Below are 10,252 nucleotides of genomic sequence, written 5' to 3' on the forward strand. Positions count from 1 at the left end.
AAAGCCGTTTCGGAGGAGTACGGTAACTAACATTTTGACAATGTTAATTTTATATATAAGATATATATATATAACTATCATATGTCATCACCAAAGATAAAATATTGAAAAATTCTACAGGTAGCGTTTTATGTTTCCAAAGATCTGTCTAGGACCTCTGCATATAATTCATTTATAATAAAAACCAACATTATAAACTTTACTAAATTGTAGTTAAAATTCTAATTTTACGCGTTCTAAGATTTATTTTTAAATAAAATTTAAATTCAAACATATTTCCAGATTGATAATAAAATAAAATAAATAAATATAATATTCGTTTCTTATTTTCTGATTCCTAGTGAAGCAACGCTTCACTTTAAGGGCCTAAATTGTAGTCAATATGCTAAAGTACTGTGACAGTCGAGTTTATTACTTTACGTACTTGTAAAAAAATGTCCACAGGTATTATTGCTCAGACTAATTCAAAAGGAAATTGAATTTCCTTTTTCTGAAGGGTTTTGGTGAATATCGTATAAAAAAACCATGAAATGAACTATTAATACCATTTAAAATATGGTATTATATTATAATAGGTAGGCATGTGAAATAATAAGAGTTTTAATTCCACATTTCCTATAAGTAGAAGGATAGGCCTGGTTCTCGATAAGCCTGAACAGAGACATACCAAGCCGATGCACTTGGTGCAGTTGTTACTAATTAGAGTCAAATATATTTACTCAGTATCGATAATCAGTTTTTCGGAAAAATTTTCATCATTTCAATTAATAACATTTAGTGTTTACACTTTTATAAATACTATACACTCTCTACAGCTTGTAGTATGATATGTTTCATTTATCCTGCAATATCAAGAATTTTTAATAATAGACTTGTACCGAAACTTTTTTCTGGGTTTCTCATTACATTTCTTATTTATATTCTTTTATTATATTTATCTGATCGTATATATTCAAGTGGAACATAGACTGTTTAGATAAGTGGAGTGATGAAGTTTACTTCATAATTGATATCAATTCAATTCAATAGGGAAATAATCGCTAATTGTGATAAGCACAAGAGTATCTTTTGGCTAATCACTAAAAATATCCAATAACGGTGATACATGTGCAGTGTGACTGAAAGATTACAGAGAGACTTATTTATAGGAGGATGAGTAAAAATTGGGTTCCTTAAAATGAATTTAAAGTTCAGTTGAAAATATTTTTAGAAAAAATGTTTTATATTTAGTTTAAAATGGTTTAAAATGTTACAGCGGGGGTCTATTTAAATATTTAAAAATATTTTCTTTACGTAAATATTAATAAAATATTTGATTTACACTTATAAAATATATTTTATTGTCATAAAGAAATACGACGTCTTTCCGCAGTGTGGAAAATATTTGCTTTGTTTAAATACTTAGAAAATTTCTTGTTCACACTTTTAACAAATATTTCACTTCCATTTTCCCCTCAATCAATTTAAATATAAGTCCTTTCGAAATAATAAAACACTTCGTCAATCTTGTAACAACTCAATAATGCATATTTAACAAGTGCAATAAAATCAAAAACAAGAAATGCTAAAAATTAACAATACAAAAAAAGGAATTCAGTAGATAAAAAATTTTATGTGAAATAATTCGCAGTTTTTGCTCGTATCTCAAATGCGATGTAAACCTTAATTGACATCGTTGTTCACTTTGTTTTTGCTCCATTAAACTCATTCAACTTGCAACGATATCGTCTGACAGCGCAGCGATAATAATATTCACTCACTCCAACTGAGCCACATACCTCTATAGAGAGCTATAGAGTATACATAGTATATACGAAGAGGAGTATGCAAACAGTCAGTTGTGTAGATAGTGAGGGACACCTTCAAAGTGTACTTAAAAGCTCCACTATTTGCTGATTGCACCCTGCTTACGAGTTTCCATTGCACATGGGTGGACGAGTTACCCAAAAATGAAACCATTTTCAATTTTAATTCTATTGCAATGACCAAATTCTGTTTTTCACCCACATCCCTTACTTCTGTTATACATTAAACACTGCTAGCAGGGTATTACCGCCTTAACAATCATTGCACTTCTGTCATTTTGTATGCTATCAATTCCGAGCACGTCTGCCAAATTATTATTATGCGAAAATCGCGTTTCACGGCATACCAAAACAAATAGAAGGATCTGCGGATGTGAATGGCAAAAACCAATCGGAGTCAATGTCGTCGAAGTAGTTGAATCTTCCATTATAGTATATATCCAGTATATATAACTATACTTACGTATATATAGCGATTAATATGTCTCACTGCATGTCTCTATTGCAATGCAGCTCGTTTCAAGCAGTCAACCACAACAAAGCCGCTTGTAAAAAAAGTAGGAATGATTGTCAAGGAAAATAAATAAAAAAAGGAAAAAATTTAAATTCGATTTCGATTCCTTGAGTAAACTTTAGCGTCATTTTCCTTTGTAACAATTTTACTCGCACTTTTTAACACTTCGCCAATATTGAGCAGCCTTTTCAACTTAAGAAAAGTTGTGATTTTCATAAATTAAATTGTTTGTCCCCCGCCAGGACTTGAGTAAATAGGAATCAGAAAAAGTTTAAGCGAAGAACAAAATAGACAAGAAGAAAGGACGAAAGGACGAAAAAATTGTGCGAATATAAAACTTTAGAATTGAAATTGATAAAACTTTGTTCGCATTGTTGGCGTTGATGCAGAAACTTTGAAATGGACTCTTTCTTTACTGTAGCGACATGCCGAGATAGGCAATCGCTATCAGCAACTTCTTAACCTAACCTCTTCACAGAGTACAACTAAAGTCTCGGCTCGGCTCGACTCTGCACGGCTCAGCTCATCAGTGCTGCATTGTGCTGACACTTTTGACATTTATGGTGACGCTCAATATATTGCACCTTTTTTGCGTTGATTGAAGGCAGCGCTGGCAGGCCAGACCAACAGTTAAGCAGATAGACAGATACTTTGTCAGTTTTGTTAAGAGCGTTTGCCACAATTTATTCACGTATTTTGTCTACTTTATATACTTTGACTTAAATCATTCAAGAGACAACAAGATTCATTGACCCTTGAATAAAATGCGCTGATATATTGTGAATTCCCTGAATGACTGACGGACTTCGCACAGGAATAAAGTGTCAAAACAAATCAGGTATCCGAAGCGTATAAGTAGTAGATGGACGGAGGGTGGGTTACGAAAGTTCATAAAAATTTTGATTGATTTATAATCAAGAGATTGACAGCATTTTTTTTTGTGGAATATTACTAAGCCAAATAATTTAATTACGAGTTTTTTCGATAACTCATTTTTAAAAAATCACTTAGGAGAAGAAATTCCTTTTTTTTTTGTATTAAATTTTACTTAAAATTAATTTAATATTTATGAGAATAATTAATGAAAAATAAAATTATTCATTATCTGATTAATTTATGATGTTACAAATAATTTGAAGTTATTATAAAATTATGAACAATATAATTGCATTACAAAATTAATTTCTATATGTTATACTAGTATGAAATTAAATATATTTTGTAAACCTGGATAAAATTTTTAATACTAAATTTTAAACTTAAAACATAATTATTTATCAACTTCTTGATTCATAATACTATAAATAATTTTATAATACTGTTATTAATATTATTTTATTATCAAATTGAATTTTATATATTATATTAGTATGTGCCAAAATTCTTCATCACCTCCAACCGCTATTCAGAAGTGAAAATCTCAATGCTAAGAACAGGAAACTGATATATAACCAAATAATTCGTCCGTCACTTCTATTTGGTTGTGTAGCGTGTACCAAAGCTTCAAACACTTCTATTCGCCAGCTAGAAATTACACAAAGCCAGGCTCTAAGAAGACTATTCAAAAAATAAATAAAGGATAGAGCCCTGAAATTATTTGCGAAAGCTTACCAACACCGCGTAATCAAATCTCAAAATGGTTACGGGCTCCTCGGGGAGGTATGCAGATCTGAGGTGAATTATTGCTTAGTCTGATGGAGCGATAAACAATAATCTAGTCAAGGCACAAAGAGGGGTTTTGAAAATACCTCGAGTTAAAAAAGAGTATAAGTGCTTCAGTGCATTAGCTCAAAACAGCTTCAACATAATCAAAATATTTTTTAAATCTAAAAATATTTTTTTAAAATAAGTTTTAAAATTTAAATAAAATTATTTGTTATCTGTATATCATTATTAACAATATTATTATATTACAAAACTGATTACTATATTATTAAAATAATAGATATATTATTCAAATCTTGATATATACTACATCATTGTTATTAAAAATATTATAATACTATATTATTCATAATACTATAATATTCCAAAAATGATTTCTATATTCCACATTAGTATTAAATTAATTATATTTTAAATACCAAGAAATATTTTTAATAGTAAAAGCATCCCTTTATCATACTTAGCTAATACTACCCGCTGTAAACCAGAGCTTCTTGGCAATATTGTTCGAATATACTATGTTAATGTCATTGACTTCGTAAAATTACGAATAATTTTATAATTCATAAGTATCATTTTAGTGGACTTAAATTGTTGGAATAGTTATTATATTAATTTTAAACATTACTATCACACTGTTAAGAACCGTTAGGGGTTCTCCAATTTGTACATAATCTATGACACAAAGCTTATATAGTTACATAGTTTATAACTATAAATATATTAAATGATTCTCTAAACCGTCTTAAAACATTACTAAATTTAATGCCGTACTATTATGACGGATACAGGTCACGAAAACTTGCATCCTTGGTTCTTGCAATCTGAAAAAAATTTTTACGAATAATTAAATGTAATAAATATTGCTAAAAAAAAACAACTGATGATGAGTAATACTCGAAACAGCTGTGTGATCAGTCAAAAATTCAATTAATAATAATAATAACATTTTTGTTGTTGTTATTCACTACAGTTCAAAAACCGACAAATGGTTCATTGTATGGGGGTAGAAAAGGGAAAATCTTATAAACAACTTAAGTTAAATATAAGATTTACCAATTTTAGTTAATTCTTAGCAGATTACAGCATGTTCAAACTTACATGAGTCTGTATAGAAACAAAACAAAGTCATTTCAGTGCTGATGTCGCTTTCTGCCAAGAGCAGGACATTCACAAAGAATATACTTTGAGCTAACATAATCATGTAAATAAGTTCAGACTCCACATTGATATCAGTCGATTCTGTTAAATGGACATAAAAGACTTATTGACATTGAGGTGATCGAAGGTTTTAACAACAACGGCTTGTAGTTTTCAACTGAAATAAAATTCTTGAATTATAACGAATAAAATTTTTTTTTTATAACACTAAGACGTAAAAATTGCAAGTGCTTATAAATCACAAAATTAACTATTATTATATGTTTAAAAGTTTTTGCAATTTGCAGTCGATTGCAGTTCAATTGGGACAATCTTTAATTGAAGTTTTTTAAATATATTAAACGTACACTTAAGTATATTTAAGACTTTTTTGTCTATGATTTAAATAACTGCATTGATTAGGAGAGAGAATAATATTATATCTACTGTGTGCTTTAAATAAAGTTTTTACAGTGTTTTTTAAAAATGTTAGATTTATAAATTGTTCACTGTTGCGTTAATTCTAATTATGGTTTTATAAGAAAAAGTTATAAATTAAGATTTAAAAAATTGTTAGTATATAACTGTCTTTATTTTATGAACACAAATTAAAATTGCAACACTATAAAAACTTAATTTACTGATTATTTTTAATTGTCCTTACTGCATACTACAACATGTCCTTAAAGTGCTTCTTAAAAACTATGGCTTCTACTGGTATCGCTGATTAAAGAAAAATGGTAACATAATGTTAAAGAATATTAAAAATGTGGAACTTAATTACAAAATTGAGAAATAAATTTCATTATGAAATAATATTTAATCTGCTTAGTAACATAAATTATGATTGTGATCTTACCAAGCATAACTAAACATAATTAATTGCAGATATTTGAAGTAGAAGAATTTTAATTAATTTCTTCTTTCTTATAATTTTTTTGTACATACTCATATACCCACTTTTTATTAGCAAAATATATAGAATGTTAAAAATGGAATAGTAAATTTTGTCATTTTAAGGGTATATCAAAATTTATAAAAAAAATATATACATAAAATTACAAAGTTAGTGTTATAAAATTTTATAATTTTTTATAACTTTTGTAAATTAAAGATGAGATATAAAATTTTTCCCAAGAACTTCAAGCAATCAAAATCATTTATGTATCTATCTCACCCGCTCAATTAAGATTAGTATCACAGTGACCTAAATCGAAACAAGCTTTAAAAGACAACAAATTTAAATTAGGTAACAAATTCATTTAGCCAAAAAAAAATGAAAATTTGGCCAAAATCTGTCAAATTATTCAAATGAAATTTGATTAGAAATTCGTCTGCGCGCCGAGCATAAAACTGAAAAAAAATTAGAACCGGCAAAAGTGAAATTATACAATGAAATAATACGAATAATTCGAAACGATATTTAACCAAGATTTTGCCTAATTTTGGCTCGTATAAATTTGCTGTTCTCTTAGGTTTCTATTTTTATTTTATTTGTATTCTAGCGTTTGTCACTTGCCCAAAAATTATGCTAATTTTATGTGTCAATTATGCGTCAATAAAACCCGCACCCACCCGTCTTTCAAGCCACAAAAATGTAGGAAATAAAATTCTTAAAATTCAACTGAAGGCAAAAAATATATCTACAACTAAATATATAAATTTATACATATAAATGTAAGGGTTTTTTATTAAAAGAAAGACTGGCACACATATCTGCTGGCTGAAGTGAGCCACTGGTCTATGAATTACATACGATACAACTTTAGTAATCAACTTTTTTGAGGTCTGAAAAATTTTTGTTAGGAATTTTTATAAAAATTTAATGTGTTATTCAAATTAAAGGCACAAATATTATATATATATATATGTATGTATTTATATATATATGCACATATATGTGAAATCCAAGTACTCATTTAAAAATAAGAACTTTTTTAAAATAGTCTGTACATAACTTTTGATACCATTTTTTTGTTGTTGTAATTTTAATTTAATTTTATTTACTTAACACAAAAAATGTGTGAAGTGCTAATTAAATTAACAGTTATAAATCGCACTTATCGCCCCAACTAATTCCAAGTGATTATCTACACAAATTAGCCGCTCCCACTTAAGTCCAAACAAAGCTTCGAGCAAGAGGTCAATAAATTGTAAACAATCTCAGTTTACAGTTAGCAATTGTGGAGCGAAATTTCCAAAAAAATATGTCTAAAGGCTTACATCCGGCGTCTATAAAATTCAAAATTAAAAGAAGTACATAACGTTCTTCCACGTTTGTCTAAGACCGCAGAAAAAAATCGAGCAAAAAATAAAAAAAAAATAAGTACAATCACAAATTTAGAAACAATTTTGTACATGCGAAACTTCAAAATAAACAACTAACATTACAACCACAGCACATTAGATGGATGCTGTTGCTTAACATAAATCAGCGACAACATTTACTACTGCTACTGTTACTTACAATGCTAACAAGCCACTCCACCACCAACAACAACAATAACAGCAACAACAACAGCAGTTAAAACAATTTAACAAAGCCACACTCCACAGAGGTTCGTTCCCTGCGTCTTGACTTTGGCATCAATTCGAAATCAATTCGCCGTCGCAGCAGCAAAAATAGAAAAAAAACACTCATTTTATGCAAACAAATTCGTCTCAGACTTCAGCCGTGAATTAGCCAAGCGCGAAGCGAACGTACAATTGCAAAACAATTGAAGCAGAGTTTGTGTTTTTCCAAAGAAATTGCTACTTATTTCATTTAATAGTTTCGACAATAAAATAAAAGCTAGCATAACAATTTTTTATCTATTTCACTTTAAACTTGAACTCTGAGTAAATTATGTAAGGAATTATTCCAATGTTGCCACCCGCAATTAAACGAGATTAAAGTAAGCATATCAAGTGAGGCGAAAGCATAGCTAATAATGTTAAGTACAGACTACCGTGTATGGTACATATGCCTATATGCGATCATAGCACTTTAAGAAATTACTACATTGAAATAAATTTTAATATCTTAATGATATTTAAGCATCTGTAAGCGAGTTGGTGTGTTCTTTTCAGAAAAAATCCAAAAATCCTCATTGAAATGCCACAAAAAGATATTAGATTTATGGTAGGTATGCATACCGCTCACAGCCGAGATTATAAATCACGTTAGAAATTGAATCTTTAGCTTATTAATTCTGGTTATGAACAAAAAGGCAGTACTCTAATTGAGGTGAACCATAAAGATATAAGTTTTGTGGCCATGCTAAAGGATTAAATCTTTCGCTTAATCGTTACAACGCAGCTGCGAAGAGGATGATAAAAGCTCCTCACATCTCCTTCATTGCTGTTCACAGCATAAATGACGACTATTTACTATTTTATAGGTTTTCTTTTGTGGATTATGAGCAACTCCATTTCTGCTTTGTTTAACTCTAACACAAAATCAAATCTGGCGAAACAGTGCAAAATTCAATTGAGATCAGTTAGTAACTATAATCCCAATAATTTGATTACAAATCTCATTAACAGCCTTTTGTAGAGTTACTTTTTAAGATTAGCGGATATTTTTCGAAGGCTATACGGAGCAAGTAATCTAAACTAAAATGCTCACGCCACAATTTACGAAGCAGATTCCCATGAATACCATTAAGATCGATGTGGCAAAACTCGTTGCGGTACTTAAAAGTTATTTTCCAATAGATATCTACGCCAAAAAATTAGGCATCTCTTTTAACCAGAATTAAAGAAGATGCAGGAAAGAATATAATACAGAGAATACTTTATATATGTTATAAATATTCAGATTCGTTAAAATACATTTGCAGTCTTGAAGTCTATAAATTAGTGAAGATTGCTTAAATATAAAGGCTCAGTTAGACGGTACGTATCGTCTAAACTTAAGTCAAAGTGAAATGCACAACCAACCACATTTGCGGCGAACTTTGTTTATTTCGTTCCTATTGAATACAAAAGTGTGATTCGTTGTGCATTTCACTTTAACATTAGTTCGCTTAAGTTTTTACGGTAAGTACTGACTAACTGAGCCTTATATCTTATAAAAATAAGGTCATCAACAAATCGCACAAATTAGTTTTAAATGAAAAAATGTATCTAGAGCATTATCTCTGACTGTGTGATAATAAAATAATGTTCAAAAGTTACAAGCTACTAACAATATATCATCAATAATTTAAGGTTTAACACAGCAATTTATATATGTAGTACCGTTAAGAATATCGCTGTAGATAATCTAATATATCCTAGAACAAATATAATTTTGTAATTAATATTCTAGAATATGCACAAAGTATTCAAAAGGTTTGGAATTTTAAATGCTATTCGGATTTAAAACATATTTTTAAGTTTATAACAATCAATTTACTTAAGCTCTCTAACTTCACTTGATATTTAAAGATAGCACAAAGAGATATACTAGTCACTTGATACTTTTTTTATAAAAATGCTTATAAAAATTTTTAACTATTATAATATGAACTGAATTAATAAAAGATTTCTTGATCATAAAAATTTTTCGTGTTTATTAATAGAGACATAAAAATAGTATATTTCTTATAATACTCTATCAATCCCATTACTAAACCAAAAAAATTCTTCACTGGTCGATTAGTGGACTTCATCGAACTCAATTCCCAATTCCGTATGTTTACCTTCGTCATAATGACATTACAATTTCATAATCTTGAACATTAAAAATTTATCATAAAAACGGTATTATATACTTTATGTTTTTGTTAACATTTTTAACACTTCTAAGCCTCACACCGCCGCACACGTTGGCGGACTTCTCTAAATGATTCAGCAAAGAACGAAAACCACAAATTTATTACCATGAAAACACTTAAGAGATCATTGCAAAGTTTACTTAACAGATTTCATACGAGAAATCTGTTTGCTTTTGTTCTTGTTTATATCTTTTTACATTTAAAAATACTGAAAATACAAAAAGATATTTTTAACAACTTTAAGAATTAATTGTTTGTAACATTACATATGTATATGTTTTATTGCATTTATATACGCCTGTATGTAGTTGAAGGTACATAGCAAAATAAAATTAGTAATCTGAGTTTTCAAATGGGATTTATTAATGATATACCTATATTGAAAATTT

This window comes from Teleopsis dalmanni, chromosome 2 (genome assembly GCF_002237135.1).
Source record: "Teleopsis dalmanni isolate 2A chromosome 2, ASM223713v2, whole genome shotgun sequence".
NCBI classification, from domain to species: Eukaryota; Metazoa; Arthropoda; class Insecta; order Diptera; family Diopsidae; genus Teleopsis; species Teleopsis dalmanni.